General features: G+C 55.5%; 10 non-coding genes across 10 annotated transcripts; 5 read left to right on the plus strand and 5 right to left on the minus strand.

The window, feature by feature from the left end:
- Positions 1-397: 397 nt before the first annotated feature.
- On the minus strand, positions 398-479 carry Trnal-cag. Its single transcript has one exon. It is a non-coding gene; the product is annotated as a tRNA-Leu (tRNA).
- Positions 480-974: 495 nt separating this feature from the next.
- Positions 975-1,046, plus strand: Trnad-guc. Its single transcript has one exon. It is a non-coding gene; the product is annotated as a tRNA-Asp (tRNA).
- A 1,054-nt stretch (positions 1,047-2,100) lies between these two features.
- Positions 2,101-2,172, plus strand: Trnae-cuc. The gene has a single exon. It is a non-coding gene; the product is annotated as a tRNA-Glu (tRNA).
- A 5,683-nt stretch (positions 2,173-7,855) lies between these two features.
- Positions 7,856-7,938, minus strand: Trnal-aag. The gene has a single exon. It is a non-coding gene; the product is annotated as a tRNA-Leu (tRNA).
- A 3,201-nt stretch (positions 7,939-11,139) lies between these two features.
- Positions 11,140-11,222, plus strand: Trnal-aag. Its single transcript has one exon. It is a non-coding gene; the product is annotated as a tRNA-Leu (tRNA).
- Positions 11,223-14,889: 3,667 nt separating this feature from the next.
- On the minus strand, positions 14,890-14,961 carry Trnae-cuc. The gene has a single exon. It is a non-coding gene; the product is annotated as a tRNA-Glu (tRNA).
- A 419-nt stretch (positions 14,962-15,380) lies between these two features.
- Trnag-ucc lies at positions 15,381-15,452 on the minus strand. Its single transcript has one exon. It is a non-coding gene; the product is annotated as a tRNA-Gly (tRNA).
- Positions 15,453-16,018: 566 nt separating this feature from the next.
- Positions 16,019-16,090, minus strand: Trnad-guc. Its single transcript has one exon. It is a non-coding gene; the product is annotated as a tRNA-Asp (tRNA).
- A 463-nt stretch (positions 16,091-16,553) lies between these two features.
- Trnal-uag lies at positions 16,554-16,636 on the plus strand. The gene has a single exon. It is a non-coding gene; the product is annotated as a tRNA-Leu (tRNA).
- A 759-nt stretch (positions 16,637-17,395) lies between these two features.
- Trnag-gcc lies at positions 17,396-17,466 on the plus strand. Its single transcript has one exon. It is a non-coding gene; the product is annotated as a tRNA-Gly (tRNA).
- The last annotated feature ends 34 nt before the right edge of the window (positions 17,467-17,500 follow it).

Consider the following 17,500-nt stretch of genomic DNA (forward strand, 5'->3'; position numbering starts at 1 on the left):
AAGAGGGTTGCGGTGGGCGTCTCCCGCGGCAGCAGAGGGAATGGAATGGGCCCGAAAGGGCTGGCGGGCGCGAGGGCTGGGCGAAGAGTTCCGGGGGTCGGGTGGGGGTGGCCCAAGTCCTGTGTTGGCAAAAGAATGGCACCGGACAGGCAGGCAGGCTGACCGGCTGGCAGGCCGGGCTGCCGGGGCGCTCAGGAGCGGCGGCTTCACTTGCTCCTGCACGCTCCCCATCCGCTCTCCTCCAGGAGTTGGTGGCAGCTGAGAGGAGGGCGCTCGTCTAGGCACAGGTGTGGCCACGAGGGTTGGGGGTGGGAGGGGAGCGCTGGAGGGCTTGTGCAAGGAGGGGGCGAGCTGCGATTTCTCTCTCTCTCCGGGTGGGGTGGCCAAAAGATGAGCCTGTCAGGAGTGGGATTCGAACCCAGCCTCCAGGGGAGACTGCGACCTGAACGCAGCGCCTTAGACCGCTCGGCCATCCTGACGGCGGGTCTGTTCGCGAAACCGCTCGCCCGGCTGGCAGCCGGCGCCCACGCGCGCGCCGAGCGGACCCGGAGCGACGGGGCGCCCGGGCACGTGTCTGCGGTCCGGGTGCTGAGGCTGCGGGCCTCGCCCGGGGTTCGTGGAGACGCTCCTAGGCGCCAAAGTCGCTGCAGGTCCCGGGGGTGCGGTGGGGGTGCGTCCGGGCCAGCAGCCCAGCCGCAGCGGGGCCGCGTGGGTGTGGGCGCAGCCTCTCCTGTTGGCGTGGGCGAGGGCGGCAGAAAGCTGTCACCTGGGAGAGCCCCGCTCAACAGCCCGGGCGGCGAGGCGGCGATCGCCCAGGGTTGCGGGTTCGGGTCCCGGTGCGAGGGCCGTTGTGGCGGCGTCCCGGGAACTTTGGGTTTGTGTGCGGAGGTCGGCCGTGGTGGGAGGGAGAGCTCAGGACCTGTCTGGAGCGACAGAGAGGGCCCAGCGTGGCGATGGGAACGTCGTCGCGGTCCTCCCCGTTAGTATAGTGGTGAGTATCCCCGCCTGTCACGCGGGAGACCGGGGTTCGATTCCCCGACGAGGAGACGCGCCATCTTTTTAGCCAGACCGTCGCCCACGGCCGCGCTGGCCCTTGGTCCCCTTCCGAGCGCCGGGATCCGACCGCCCATGTCCCGGCCGGCGCACCCGTCTGCGGACCCCGGGGCCCCTCGCCTGGCACCTGGCACCTGGCCCAGCCCTTGGACGTCTGGGATCGGGTCGCCCTCCCGACCAGGCGACGGGTGTCAGAGCCGCCCGGGTGCGACTCTGGTGCCCTGAGCCCACGCTGCGCCAGGCGAGTCTTGGTGGGGACCCGGCCCGAGCGCTCGCGGACGCTCGCTCTTCCCCGAGGCCCTGGCGGCGCGCCGGGTTGCTGCTGCAGTCAGGTGGCGGCGAGAGCGCCCACCAGGGCCCGGCGTGTGCGTGCGGGAGGCGCGGCGGGGACGGCGGGGAACAGCGCGGAGCGGCGGAGCCCCGGTTGGCGGTGGCTCGGGCGCCGGCGTTGGCTTTGACGTCGGGGCGGTCCCCGAGTGGTAGGCCACGTCGCCGTCGCCGCTGTGCACTGTCCGGTGTCAGTCCCCGGCGTCGTGTGGGTGCCGTCCCGGCGGTGCGGCGTTGGTGGTATAGTGGTGAGCATAGCTGCCTTCCAGCAGTTGACCCGGGTTCGATTCCCGGCGAACGCAAGCTGCCGGTGTTTTGCCAAGGTCCAGGGCGGAGGCTGGCCCTGTCTGGCACCCCTCTCAGGTCGTCCGGTGACCGCGCGACCGTCGATCCCTGGACTGAGCGAAGGAAAGGAGGAGGCAGGGGGACCGAGACGTTTTGAGGGTGTGTCTAGCGGGAGGAGAACCGCCAGGGCCAGTCGTCTAATCCGGGGGGAGGCGCCGAGCTTGGCGGAGAATCGCCAGAGGGCAGCCGGGGGCGGGCATCTGGCAGGGCAGGAGTAGGCGCAGGTGCCCGCGAGCCCCGAACGGCATCCTGGTAAGGCCGGTAAATGCAGGGTCATCGGCTCTCGCGCCGGGCAGGCCGGCATTGTGTCCCAGAGGCTGGCTGTCATCCTGGCTCCGGGATGCGAGTGTCGGGACCTTCAGGCGACTGCGACGCTCCCTGGTGGTCTAGTGGTTAGGATTCGGCGCTCTCACCGCCGCGGCCCGGGTTCGATTCCCGGTCAGGGAAGCCTTTCTTCTTTCTCTCGGCACCCTCGCCTCCTCCCCCAAGCCCTCTCTGTCCTCTTGCCATCTCACGCGGGATCCTTGGCGCCAACAAATCACACGCCTCCCTTTTGTTCAGGGCCATCGCGCCTCTGCTCTCCCCTGCCGCTCTCACGCCCCCACCCATCACAACAGAGCCCGCTCCCTGTCTGCACAGCTCTCCCATTGCCTCGCTCTCCACTGCCGACCACCGTCTCTCACACAAGACGCCAACTCTGCGCCTGGACAGCTCAGCCTGGCTGCTTCCCGTCCCGCCCAGCTTACACACCGCCACCACCACGCGGGCACACACACGCACCGCGCAGCCCTCGAGCACACGCTTCCGAGCCACTCCTGGACCCCACAGAGTCTCCACCTCACTCCCCCGCCTGCTCTGAGATCCAGAAGAAGCCCCAGCTGCCCCGCCTGCCTCACCTGCCTCATCACAGGCTCCCTGTGAGCTTTACCCTGCTCTTCACAACTCAAAGACCGCTTCAAACAAATGGAACCATTTTTGTTTTTCCGGTGAGTGTGTGTGTGTGTGTGTGTGTGTGTGTGTGTGTGTTTGTGTGCCTGTGTGCGTGTGTGCGTGCGTGTGTGTGTGTGTGTGTGTGTGTGTGTATGTGTGTGTGTGTGTGTGTGTTGGTGTTGGTGTGTTGTGTGTATGTTATATTTTTATGTATATCTTGAAAGACTCCAGGGTGGTGTTGGAAGGGATGGGAGGGACAGGACCCTCGGTGTGTCGTGGGGTTGCCCTGGGGAGGTGTTATTGAGGGGCAGACGGCCGGTCCAGGCGAAAAGCATCCGGTGTGGTCACCTTACTCAGCTCCGCCGCCGGGGCGGGCAGTGCGTGTCCCCACCCCGGTTTCCTCGAAAGCCCCTTGAGCGTCTAAGGAGAGCTGAGGCCAAGTCTGGCGTTTGCAACGCGCCCGTTTCTCCGGCTCCTTGGAGACCGGGGCCCCTGCATGGGTGTGGGGAAGAGGTGCAGGCGCAGGTGTGAGTCGGAAAACTGGAGCGGAACGTCGGTCCACCTGTTGGGTCCAGCGACGGGTGGGTCCCCTCGGTCCTGACCGTGCCAGCAAGTCCGAGGCCCATAGTCAGATCCTTGAGTGCTCACGGCTGGATTGAGCTCCGCCCGGATGGCAGGCATAGTGGGAGACGCCAGTAGATCCTGGGGGAGCCCAGACAGAGCCTGTTGCCCACCGGACTCCAGCCCTCCCCTGTCCCAGAAGCCCTCCCAGTCACGGGCGCCTGGAGACACCAGTGTGAAGCGGCATCTGGGAAGGGTCTCTCCGGCCGCCCCCTGTCCACCCGTGGGACTCGGAGAGAAGGCCTGGGGGGACAGGCGCGGGGAGGGAAGGCAGGTACCGGGCAATCCTTCGCTAGCTGTCCGTGGAATGCCAACCGCAGGGATGCAGAGATGACCGGCTCTGTGCTAGCTGGCTTTGGGCAACGCGACACCTCTGGGAAGAGGGACTGTAGCGTGAGAAAACGTCTCTATAGCGTGTGCCTGCCATGAGTGATGGATGTGGGACAGCCCAGAGGCATGGGAAGTAGGCATGGTGTTGGGGTGCAGGGAAGGGAGCGGGCACAGGATGTGGGAGTGGCGAGTTGTGGCCAGGGGCCGTCCCACCCCTGGGCAGGCAATCCTGAGCTGTGTAGGACAGCTGGCTGAGCAAGCAGGTAGGGAGCACTCTCCCACAGACACCTGCTACAGCAGTTCCTGCCTCCAGGATCCTACCCTGGCTTCCCTCTGGGGGGGACTTGGGAGCCTTAGGGTGAAACGAACGCTTCTCCGCCCAAGTGGCTTTGGGTCACGGTGTTTGATCGCAATAATACAAACCCTAACTCCGGAGGAACCTGGTTCCTGGATGGAGTCTTGCTGTGACAGACCCCATCACCTGGCCTTCCCCAGGATTGGGAAAGGCCCTTGAACTGTGGGCAGGCGGGCAAAGCGGCTGCCTGCTCCAAGCTGTCTGTGCTCCTCTGGGACATCTTGGAAGGGAATGTCAGCTCCCCTGGAGCTGAGAAGCCAGGGGCGATTAAGAAGACAGCAGCGTCCCCGCGGAGGTGAAACCTCCCCACACCCCTACCCTCCTCCGAGGGCGGGGACTTCCTGAAGGTCAGCATGCAGAGGCTGAACCCCATGGCAGCCAGCCAATTTGAAAACGTGTAGGACTCGCCTATGTGGTGATGGCATTGAAGGTGTGGAAGGATGGATCCCAGGGAGCAGCGGAGGCTTGGGGGTGGGCGGTGGCCCTGGAGTGCCCAGGGAGAGGCTGAGAGGGCACATGAGCAAAGGTGCAACCTCGGGTGAACCCCACTGCGACCGGAAGGGGTGGAACGTGGGGAACAGCCGAGGCCTGGCATTTCCACATGGCATGCTCAGAGAGCCCCCGAAGAGAGCCCAGCAGAGGCAGGCGGTCGCCGGCGAAGGCGGGGGACTTGGAGAGGCAGGTACTCCGGACAACTACGAAAGGGGAGCAGTGGCCTCAGAGTGGAGCCCATCTAGGCCTGGGAGAGCAGCTGCGGGTGCTGTGAATGGCAGAGCTGAGGGAGGGTGACTGTCCTTCCCCTCTGGACCCACAAGAGAGCCAGTGAACAGGAGAGGCCAGACGCTGGGCTTGTGACAGTGTTGGACTTCGGTTTTGCTTTCCTAGGATAATGATCGTGCCCGGATTCTTTCTTCTCCGTGCACAAGTGCCTTTAAATTCGAACAAAACAAAACAAGGAAAAAAAATCAAAACAAAGCAATAACAACAACCAAACTCTGTGTGTTTTAAGAACACTGAACTTTGAATCTCTGACTTGAAAAAGACTGTGGCACCTCTGAAGTTCTTGTTTGTGGCATATTTGCTGTAGATGTGTTCCATTCGATTATGATGTGGAATGTTTGCTTAATGATGCAAAGAAGGATGGCACTCTTTGATGTTGCATTTGTCTAACTCTGTGAAGCTGTGTTATTTTGACTGCCTCAAACATCTTCTTGGTCAAAGAAAGGGCTGAACGGCCAATAGTTAGGATGGAGAGAGCTGAGCAGGGCTGCCAGGCAGGGGGAATAAATAGGAGCAGAAGTAAGGAGCGTATCGAGAAAAGGAGAGGGAAAGAGGATTCCAGAGGCCAGCCACACAACCATTCAGCCAGCCTCTCAATCAAAGCAAAGAAAAGCATACAGGATAGAGAAAGGTAAAAGTTCGGGGGGGGGGGCAAAATTAAATGGGATAATTAAAGTGAAGGAAAGATGGAAAGAAAAGAGCCAAGCTAATCCCGGGCATTTATAAGTAAGAATAAGTCTCTGTGTATTTCTTTGAGTGCTGGGTGGCGGGCTCCCAAGAGTAAAATATTATGAAAACAAACAAACAAACAAAAACCAAAACCATGACAGTTCTTGATGTTTTACATTGTGGTGTTGAGATTAAAATGAGCTCTGAGGGATAAACAAGAAAGGAAAGGTTATGGCTCAATAAGGGACCTGGTTGTGTGTCAGGTTGAAAAGGGTCAACGATGCTGGTTGGTTCTGGTGAACTTGACAACAACCTGGACTCCTCTGAGAAGAGCGAATGGGAATCGAGAAGAGTCTTCCCTGAGCCGGGCCTTCAGCCCGGTTTGTAGGTTATTGTTTGATTCACGACGGATGTGGGAGGGCACGTGAAGAGAGGAGGTGGGTGAGTGGGCAGTGCCAATCCCTGGGCAGATGGTCCTGTGTGGGATAAGAGAGCAGGCTGAGCAAGCCGGTAGGCAGCCCTCATGCAGGTCCTCTGCATCACTTCCTGCCTCTAGGTCTCTCCCCTCACCACACCACCCCCAAGACCCGACTCTGACCATTAAGCCCCATAAACCCAGCCCTCCCCACCTCCCCCACCCATTCACCCTTCCACCACTGTGGTGTTAAGCAGTTGAAAGAAGAAATCAAACCTTCTCACCCCAAGGTTGCTTTCAGTCACACATTTGATCACAACAGTAACAACCTCAACTAAAAACATGATCCTGGTCCCTACTCAGAACGAAAGGGGCAGGAGCCCCAGGAGATGGTTCTAGGAGCCTGCTGGCAGATATTGGGCTGCTTCTGTTCCTGCTCATTTCCAACTCCCTCGCATTCCAACATCCCTGAGCATTACCAGCAGCAGAAGAAGAAGAAGCAGAAGCAGAAGCAGAAGCAGAAGCAGCAGAAGAAGAAGAATAAGAAGAAGAAGAAGAGGAAGAAGAAGAAGAAGAAGAAGAAGAAGAAGAAGAAGAAGAAGAAGAAGAAGGATTAGAATAGGTAGGAGGAGGAGAAGGAAGAGGAGGGAGAGGAAAGGGAGAAGTACAATGAGAAACATATTCGTAGTATTTGTAGTAGCAGTGGAAGTGAAAGAAGGGGAATTAGTAGAGAAGAAGGAAGAGGAGGAGGGGGAGGAGAAGAAGAATGAGAAAAGGAGGAAGAGGAAGAGAAGATGAAGGAGAAGAAGGAGAGGAAGAAGAAGAGGAAAAAGAAGAAGCAGTAGTAGCAGCCTCAGGAGTGACCATCATCATTGCCAGGGTAACAACTGCATGTCCTAGTCCCAACATTCGGTCTCTCCTGCTCTTGATATGAGACCTAGTTTCAGCTCTGATTGCAGACCAAAGTCGAGTGAGGAGCCCCACTTGGTTCTGTTTCTGCACTCTCTTTACTAAAAAGCTGGGGGAGTCCCGACCACTCCCACTGGCCTCTGTTGAAGACAGAGAGCAGGCAGGTCAGGGACTTAACAGGCAGCAGAGGCCAGCCAGTTGCCTGTGGGTTAGACAGGACCTTTCTCTGGCCAGTGTGCTGTGGATGGGTCCGGTGCCAGATGGGTGAAGGCTTTCCTTGGTGGAAGCCACCGCCTTCCGGAGCCAGTCAGTCAGGCGGGTTGGCGATTATGCCCGGCACACAAGCCTGCCTATCATCATCCTGGACTAGCCCAGGTCTCAGAAAACCAGGGAGCAGTGCTCTGATCTGCCAGCATGGACTTTTGGATGGCACAGAGCGAATTCAGATTGAGTTGTCTGTGTTTGTGCCTGGATGTCGGGTGGTGTTTGAAGTTCGTGTGTACTACTAAGTCCTCTGCCTCCAGACAGCACTTGCAATGACCTGGCTGCCCCTGTGGCCCCAGTACTCAGAACCTGTTACTCCATTTTCACAGTGACCCCTACCCAACAGGAAACAACGCGACCACCTAATGCTCCCCAACAGAATTTTGTGTGTGTTCACAAGATGATTTTTCTCTAGGTACTATGTGACAGGTGAAGTTAATTATATAATATGAATCAAGAACTGTATCAAATGTGGAAATAAAAATGTAAAAGACAAAAAAGTTAAGCATGAAGTGTAATGTTGTTTTGATTGAAAATGCAGAAGCAATAAGGCTAAAAACTAGAAATATTAAGTTATGGTTAGGATGAGAGTTGAGGCTGACAACGTTTTGAGACAATGAAGTAAGTCCTGAGTAAAAAAGGAACTGGGATGTGCCTCAATGGCACACCTTGTCTAGCATTCCAAAGAAAAAGGAGCAGGGACTGGCGTGAGAGGCAGGTGAGTGGAGAGAGTCAGTTAGGGTGCATATAAAGTTTGATATTTATGTCTAGACAGGAAGAGAAAAGATAACTGAAAGCAGCAAATTGCCAACCTGACAGGGATAATGAATGTATCCAAGTAAAAAAAAACAACAGCTTGTCAGAAGTGGGATTCGAACCCACGCCTCCAGGAGAGACTGCGACCTTAACGCAGCGCCTTAGACCGCTCGGCCATCCTGACATGGTGAATGATGCACCATTCCCTCACCTCCCTGATATGTGGATTCCATCCGTGTGTCCACTTGAGTAGATGTGATGGGGTTCCAGGGCTCCTGGCTGATTAGGTGCTCAGTCCTCTAAAAACTGACTGTCCTTCATGTTTTGAATATCTGCTCATCTATTTCATTTCACCTTATTTAAAGGTTTACTTTTGTTGCTATGAGTCAGTGACAGTCCCTGGATGCCAGACTCCAAAGCAGATGACAACGAAGACGGAGTCCCTGAAAGAACTCCTTTGGGGCCCTTTGGGTGTTTGGAATGAAGAAGGTTGTGGTCCTGCCGAGCCCGGAACTGAAGAATTCTGTGGTTTATGAACAAGAGACCCGAGCCAGCAAGGTGAAACCTTAGCTGTGCGGGAACTATCCTTGATGGCATTCCACTGGAGCTGAGAAGCCAGTGGTGATTAAGAAGTCAGCAGCGTCAGAATTCTTGATTAATTTTTTTCACGGTTTTGGAGATTTTAATCTAATATCATGAACTAAAATGTTTCCATCCACTATTTCTCAAGCATCCACAACAGTCTGTGTTTCTTTTCTTTTGTTTTTAAATTTTTTAGAGTTTATTTATTATGTTCTGCACAGTGTTCTGCCTGAATGTATGTTTCCCCATCAAAAGAGGGTCCCATATTTTGTTGTGAATTACAATGTAGTTGCTGGGATTTGAACTCAGGTCCTCTGGAGAGTTGCCAGTACTCTTTACCTCTGAGCCATCTGCCCTCTCCTCAAACAGTATTTTGTGAGTGCTCTGAATTATGCTTTGTTTGTTCTGAGTTTTTGTTTTGTTTGTTTTTCTTGTTATTTGTTTATTTGTTTGTTTGTTTGTTTTGTGGTGTCCCGCTCTAGCCCAGTTCTGGTCTCAGGATTGAGCTGTGAATTTGTTGAAAATGAAGAGTCTGTCCTCTGATTGTCTTTCATACACATGGACCACAATACCTCAAGCTGTCTTATTAATAATGTATTTATAAATATTTATTTATTTATAATGGATCAATCATGCAGTTTCAATCATTTCTTTAATCGTTTTCCAGGTCATTACCATTTACTCATTTTAGTTTCTTTTCCTCTTTCCCAGTCCCTTGTCGTCATTAATTTACCCTTTTCCTGTATCTTAGCATGAATTTTATATTTCAAGCCAAATGGTTATATCTAGCCAGGCACATCCTGTTTGCACTGTGCCCAGGCTGCCTGCAAACATGCCGTTACACAATGAAAGACATTCAGACCCTCCTGTTAGTCCTTAACAATATGGTGCTTTTATATTCTTGTAGTTAGCAGAGAGTATGATCCCATACCTAGAATAATACTTTTCAGGTGTAAGTCAATTTCTACATGGTCTGTATATCACGTTTATGTGAGCTGCAGTTATAATCCTGTTCTTTATACAGTCTCGGAATGCTAATGACTAATACCTCACTTTTAACTGTTGGGACAAAGTTTCTATTCTTCCTGGCAGTGTCTACTTTCACTTTTACTTCCAAGGGGATGGGAGATTTAGATTCTTTTGTTGATATTTTGGTATCAGAAAAATGTCTGACCTGTCTTTCAAGCCCTGGCACCAAAGTGATGTCTGACCTTTCAATGACCTTTATCTTTTCCTTATATGTTCTATAAGTTCTTAATGTCACCTTTTAGGAAACCAGGTCCTAAGTTCTTGGGATATGGTTCTGTCTGTCTGTCTGTCTCTCTGCCCCTCCCCTCTTTTAGAACAGTTAAGTAAGTCAGAATTCTTAACCTTAGTGAGTTCCTCCTGCTTACTCATGATGACTGCAAAGGTAGCAGGGATAACTTGAGGAACTGGTTTCTGTGATAGATTGCAAAGAGGTTTAATTTCCTTGTAGAAACTTTAGAATAATTCTCAGCTTTTGTTCCCAGTGAACTCAGCCAGAATCACAACTGACAAAGCCAAACTAAGAATTACCATAGGAATAGGCCTAGTGAAAGTTAGAAAGGTCTGAAGCTCATGAGCTCCCTAGAACCGGGGCAGAGGTCTGCAGTAGTGCTTCCCACGAGGTCCTTGCCAGGTCAGCAGAATTCTCCAAAGGGCCTTGCCATAAGGAGCTCCATTTGCCAAATGTTTCTGGGCCATCCCAGGAGGATACTGCATGGCTTGCAAAAGTTTTATTGCTATATTTTCATTCTAGTATCTTAAAAAACAACCTTTTCTAATTAAAAAATAAAATAGAACTACTTTGGTATTCTTATGAGTCAGAAACATGTCTAATCCCAGGATAATAATTTCAAAAAGAAAACTCTTTCTCAAGGACAACCACACTCTTAGATGCATTCCATAATTTTCTGGCTACTTATGAAGTACTTCCAGCAACGAAAGAAGATTTCATATTCCACTGTAGTGATACTTTGCCTCTACTATTGATATTGTTCATTTTATGTTACCCCGACACTTAAACACTTGTAGATCACAGACATCAAGCTAAATTAGTAGATACATATAATAGTAAGATATTTACTTATGTAAGGAGTACTTAAATGCAAAAATAGTAAGTATGTAGACAGAGAAGAGAGTTTTACAAAACTTTGTACAAGCTGGGTGTGGTGGCGCCTACCTGCAGTTCCAATTCATGGAAAGCAAATGAAAGAGGAGAGTCAGAGTTTAAAATCATCTGTAGCTATTAAGGGGAACTTGTTCAATATAAGACAGTCTAAAATCATTTAACTGCTTGATTGATTAATGTATGTCCATAGGCTGGAGAGCTGACTCAGTGGTTGAGAGCACTAGCTCCTTTTTCAATGAACCGTGGAATCTGGCATCAATGTGGGGGGCTCACAGCTCACTGGAACTAAACTTCCTAGGGATATGATGCCCACTCTGGACTCCATTTGGTGCACATGCATGCAGAAAAAAAAAAAAAACAACCAAACACGAAAAAATAAACATAAGGTATTTATTAAAGTGTATCAGACAGTATATTTAGGACTGTACATTATTATCTATTTTTATTTCTTTTGTGGTTCCGAGTCTGACATCCAGGGACTGTCACTGACTCATCAACAAACATAAACCTTAAATAAGATGAAATGAGATAGTTGAGCAGATATTTAAAACATGAAGGACAGTCAGATTTAGACGACTGAGTGCCTAATCTGCCAGGAGCCCTGGGACCTCATCACATCTACTCAAGTGGACACAAGGAAGGAATACATATGTCAGGATGGCCGAGCGGTCTAAGGCGCTGCGTTAAGGTCGCAGTCTCCCCTGGAGGCGTGGGTTCGAATCCCACTTCTGACAAGCTCTTTTCTTGGATACATTCATTATCCCTGTCAGGTTGGCAATTTGCTGCTTTCAGTTATCTTTTTTCTTCCTGTCTAGACATAAATATCAAACTTTATATGCACTCGAACCGACTCTCCCCCCCCCCCCCGGCCGCCCTCACCCCAGTCTCTGCTCCTTTTTCTTTGGAATGCTAGGCAAGGTGTGCCATTGAGGCACATCCCAGGTCCTTTTTCACTCAAGCCTTACTTCATTGTCTCTAAATGTTGTCAGCCTCACCCCTCACACGGACAGGATTGAGAGATTGATAGCTCTTATGCACTGTAAGTTAATATTTCTAGTTTTTCTCCTTATTGCTTCTGCATTTTCGATCAAAAGAACACTTCATGCTTAACTTTTTTTTTTTTTTTTTGCCTTTTACAATTTTATTGCCACATTTGATACAGTGCTTTATTCGGATTATATAATTAACTTCCCCTGTCAGTGCCTGGAGAAAAACCATCTCGTGAACACACACAAAATTCTGTTGGGGAGCATTAGGTGGTCGCGTTGCTTCCTGTTGGGGAGAGGTCACTGTAAAATGGAGTAACAGTGCCATCTCTGAGACCTGGAGCCCGTGAGTTCTGAAAGCAGAGGACTTGGTGCCCACGAACTTCCAACACCCCCCGACATCCAGACATGTTCGCCCAGGCCTGGGGCACACCCCCTCGTGCCCATTCCATTTCTCCAACTCTTGCGGGAAACACCCACCCCGCCCATCTTGCTGGGCTGTGTTCCTGGAGGCGTCTTCTCTGCCAGTGGCCTTTCCCTGTGTAACCTGCCAGACGCTTGGTGCAGGCACAGCAACCCGCCCGCCTACCCGCCCCAAACATTCGCTAACCTGCAGGAGGTGCCCAAGGAAACGCAGTCTGGGTGTGGCCTGATTAAATCCACCAGCCCTAATCCCTGGCCTCGTTGAAAGTACCAGAACCCAACCTCGAACCGGCTCTCTTCCTGCCCCGGCTTCACATACGATTGAAAACCGCAGTGGCTGTGGAGAAGGAGGGAGCAGCTGAGCAGGGCGAGGATTGACGCGCGGCCTACAAGCATTGGACAGAAGGAGTTCACTCCCAAAGCCTCAGTCTGCACCTGGGATTCTCCTCTTCCTCGCGTTCTGCTGCAGGGTCCAACGGCCCAGGGCCCAGGATATATCAGGCAGATGGCGAAACCCAACGGCTCCGACTCTTAAGTCTTCCTCTGGGCCAGAACCTACACATACCTTTGGCCTTTTGCTGTGACTTTGGCCCTACAGTCTAGTCCTCCCTCCCGTGTGAGCTCTCTCTCTCTCTCTCTCTCTCTCTCTCTCTCTCTCTCTCTCTCTCTCTCTCTCTCTCTCTCTCCTCTCTCTCTCTCTCACACACACACACACACACACACACACACACACACACACCACACTCGGGAGCCAATGCACAAGCCAGAGAGGGACACACATGCACAACTCAATCGACGATCCTCCTATGACACCCGACAGCCCTTGCTCACAGGTCAAGCACTGAACCCTGGCGCTCCAAGGCTCCATGACGTAGCCTCCACCAGGCTGCTCATGAGCAGGTCGTCTTAGCCGGGCATCCTCACAAGCCCGGGGCGATGTATCCGTCAGGCTGACAGCCCTCTCCAGCGAGCTCACTGGGCAAAAAGACACTGCACCTCATACTGTCTCCACCTCCCCACTGCTGGACCCTGTGTCCCTTCGATCGGTCGGACACCTCCTTTGCGCTTCACTGCGGTGGGAAGAGGCGAAGGAAAGCCTTCATCTGACCATTAGACCACAGGAGAACACTGGGCAACGATCTTTGGCCTTTTGCTGTGACTTTGGCCCTACAGTCTAGTCCTCCCTCCCGGGTTTCAACGGGACCGTTCAGAACCCACAGGCCTGGATAGCCTCTGGAAACCGAAGGTCTCTGATCTGCCTGTTCTCCCTCTTGAACAAGGGGAGAAGGAGCCATCTGGACCAAAACAGCTTTTTTATAAAGAGAGCTCGTGAGAACAGGGTGAGGCTATACAGTTGATTTTTTTTTTTTTTTAATGGCAAACACAACTCAAATGTTTGGTGCTGGTGATGTATGGGGATGTCGGGATGAGAGAGGGTTGGAAATAAACATGAGCAGCAGCGCCCCATCTCCGCCAGCAGGCTACTAGACAATCTCAGAGAGCTCCAGTACACTTATTTCTGAGTAGAGACCACGATCAAGTCTTGGTGTTGCTGATGTTGTGATCAAAAACTCAGTGACAAAAAGCAACCTAGGGATGAGAAGAGTTTATTTCTTCTTGCAACTTCTAAGTGCCAAACGGTGGAAGTGGGGATGTGTGGGTAAGGTTGGAGGTTGGGGTGAGAGCACATAATCCTAACCATTACAACACAGGAGAACATTGGGCAAACACCACAGACCCAGCAGTCAAAGTTCTCACACTCACGGATAGACCCTTTCCAAATTCGGAATCACACTGCTGTCAACCTGTGCCCAGGACTGGGAGGGCTTCAGGGAGAAGGGAGGGCTGGAGTCCAGTGGGGAACAGGCTCTGTCTGGGTTCCCCCAGGATCTGCTGGCATCTCCCACTATGCCTAGGATGGGGCTGAGCACATTCCAGCCGTGAGCACTCAAGGATCTGACTCTGGGCCTGGACTTGCTGGCACCTTCAGGACTGAGGGGACCCACCCGGCGCTGGACCCAACAGGTGGACCGACATTCCGCTCCAGTTTTCCGACTCACACCTGCGCCTGCACCTCTTCCCCACACCCATGCGCCCTGGAACCCAAGAGGCTGGAGAATCAAGGGCATTGCCAATTCCAGACTTGGCCTCAGCTCTGCCTAGACGCTCTAGGGGCTTCCAAGGACCCAGGGCTGGGGACTCGAACTGCCGACTACGGGGGCATTGGCTTTGAGTAAGGTAACCTCACCAGATGCTATTCGCTTGGACCCGTTCCTCTGCGGCGTACTAACTCCACTAACTCCACGACAACCCCACGACACAAAGCACGTCCTGTTCCTCCGCAATCCATCCCAACACCACCCTGAAGTTTTCAAAGATATACATAAATATATAACATACAAACAAACACACAAACACACACACACACACACACACACACACACACACACACACACACACACTGAAAAAATGGCTGCATTTGTTTGAAGCGGACGTTGAGTTGTGAAGAGCAGAGAAAGTCCACAGGGAGCCTGTGAGGAGGCAGGTGAGGCAGGCGGGGCAGCTGGGCCTTCTTCTGGATCTCAGAGCAGGCGGGGGAGTGAGGTGGAGACTCTGTGGGGTCCATGAGTGGCTCGGAAGCGTGTGCTCGAGGGCTGCGCGGTGTGTGTGTGTGCCCGCGTGGTGGTGGCGGTGTGTGAGCTGGGCAGGACGGGAAGCAGCCAAGTTGAGCTGTCCAGGCGCAGAGTTGGCGTCTTGTGTGAGACACGGTGGGCGGCAGTGGAGAGCGAGGCAATGGGAGAGCTGTGCAGACAGGGAGCGGGCTCTGTTGTGATGGGTGGGGGCGTGAGAGCAGCAGGAGCGAGCAGAGGCGCGATGGCCCTGATAAAAAGGATGCGTGTGATTTGTTGGCGCCAAGAATGCCGCGTGAGTTGGCAAAGGAGAGAGAGGGCTTGGAGGAGAAAGCGAGGGTCCAAAGAAAAAGGAGAAAGGCTTCCCTGACCGGGAATCGAACCCGGGCCGCGGCGGTGAGAGCGCCGAATCCTAACCACTAGACCACCAGGGAGCGTCGCAGTCGCCCGACGGTCCCGACACTCGACTCCCGGTGCCAGGATGACAGCCAGCCTCTAGGCCACAATTTCGGCCCGCCCGGCGGGAGAGCCGATGACCCCGCATTTACCGACCCTTACCAGGATGCCGTTAAGGTTCGCGGGCACCTGCGCCTACTCCTGCCCTGCCAGCGGCCCGCCCCCGGCTGCCCTCTGGCGATTCTCCGCCAAGATCCGGGCCTCCTCGAGGATTAGACGCTGGGCCCTGGCGGTTCTCCTCGCGCTAGACACACCCTCAAAACGTCTCGGCCCCCCTGCCTCCTCCTTTCCTTCGCTCAGTTCAGCGATCGGTCGGTCGCACGGTCACCGGACGACCTGAGAGGGGTGCCAGACAGGGCCAGCCTCGGCCCTGGCCCTTGGCAAAACACCGGCAGCTTGCGTTGGCCGGGAATCGAACCCGGGTCAACTGCTTGGAAGGCAGCTATGCTCACCACTATACCACCAACGCCGCACCGCCGGGACGGCACCCACACGACGCCGGGGACTGACACCCGGCAGTGGACAGCGCCTACCGGCTCCCTCGCTGAGCCCTCCCCACGGGGACCGCCCCGACGTCAAAGCCAACGCCAGCGCGCGAGCCACCGCCAACCGGGGCTCCGCCGCTGCGCGCTGTTCCCCGCGGTCCCAGCCGCGCCTCCCGCACGCACACGCCGGGCCCTGGTGGGCGCTCTCGCCGCCACCTGACTGCAGCAGCAACCCGGCGCGCCGCCAGGGCCTCGGGGAAGAGCGAGCGTCCGGGAGCGCTCGGGCCGGGTCCCCACCAAGACTCGCCTGGCGCAGCGTGGGCTCAGGGCACGAGAGTCGCACCCGGGCGGCTCTGACACCCATCGCCTGGTCGGGAGGACGACCCGATCCCAGACGTCGGAGGGCTGGGCCAGGTGCCAAGTGCCAGGTGCCAGGCGAGGGGCCCGGGGGTCCGCCGGCCGGGACATGGGCGGCCGGATCCCGGCGCTTGGAAGAGGACCAAGGGCCAGCGCGGCCGTGGGCGACGGTCTGGCTAAAAAGATGGCGCGTCTCCTCGTCGGGGAATCGAACCCCGGTCTCCCGCGTGACAGGCGGGGATACTCACCACTATACTAACGGGGAGGACCGCGACGGCGCTCTCATCGCCACGCCGGGCCCTCTCTGTCGCTCCAGACAGGCCGTGAGCTCTCCCTCCCACCACGGCCGACCTCCGCACACAAACCCAAAGTTCCCGGGACGCCGCCACAATGCCCCTCGCACCAGGACCCGAACCCGCAACCCTGGGCGGTCGCCGCGTCGCCGCCCCCTGACCCCGCCCGGGCTGTTGAGCCGGGCTCTCCCAGGTGACAGCTTTCTGCCGCCCTCGCCCACGCCCGGACGCACCCCCACCGCACCCCCGGGACCTGCAGCGACTTTGGCGCCTAGGAGCGTCTCCACGTCCACGCGGTGGACCCCGGGCGAGGCCCGCAGCCTCAGCACACGGACCGCAGACACCTGCTCGGGCGCCCCGTCGCTCCAGGTCCGCTCGGCGCGCGCGTGGGCCCCGGCTGCCAGCCCGGCGAGCGGTCTCGCGGACACACCCGCCGTCAGGATGGCCGAGCGGTCTAAGGCGCTGCGTTTAGGTCGCAGTCTCCACTGGAGGCGTGGGTTCGAATCCCACTCCTGACAAGCTCATCTTTTGGCAACCCCACCGAGAGAGAGAGAGAGAGAGAGAGAGAGAGAGAGAGAGAGAGAGATAGATTGCAGATCGCACCTCCTTCCACAACCCCTCCAGCGCCGCCGCTCCCCTCGCACCCGCAACCTTCGCGCCCACGCCTGTGCCTAGACGAGCGCCCTCCTCTCAGCTGCCACCAACTCCTGGAGGAGAGCGGATGGGGAGCGTGCAGGAGCAAGTGAGGCGGCCGCTCCTGAGCGCCCCGACAGCCCAGGCAACCAGCCGGCCAGCCTGCCAGCCTGCCCGGTGCCATTCTTTTGCCAACACAGGACTTGGTCCACCCCCACCCGACCCCCGGAACTCTTCGCCCAGCCCTCGCGCCCGCCAGCCCTTTCGGGCCCATTCCATTCCCTCCAACTGCCGCGGGAGACGCCCACCGAACCCATCTTGGTGGTCTGTGGTCGTCGGGGATTCTCGTGTGCGGAGGTGGCCTTTCCCTGCCAACGCCTGCCAGACGCTTGGTGCTCGCACAGCCATGCGCCTGCCCGCCCGCCGGCCCGTGGACCGGCAGCGGCAGGGGTGACGTGGGGCTTAGGCGTCCGGCCGGGAGAGGCGCGCTTGAGCCCCAGAGCCTCAATCTGGACCGGGAACTCTGTCCCTGGCCATGGCGCTCCCCTGGCCGGTCCATCCAGCCAGGGCCCAGGATCCAGCTGATGCGGGGACTGTCGGGGAGCAGAGGCTGTCGGAGTAGTCGGGGAAGCGTGTTGGCCATGGCATGGGTGGTTCAGTGGTAGAATTCTCGCCTGCCACGCGGGAGGCCCGGGTTCGATTCCCGGCCCATGCAGAGTCCAGTCCCTTTTGGTCCTCAGCCACACGTC

This window comes from Peromyscus leucopus, chromosome 15 (genome assembly GCF_004664715.2).
Source record: "Peromyscus leucopus breed LL Stock chromosome 15, UCI_PerLeu_2.1, whole genome shotgun sequence".
Classification (NCBI taxonomy): Eukaryota; Metazoa; Chordata; class Mammalia; order Rodentia; family Cricetidae; genus Peromyscus; species Peromyscus leucopus.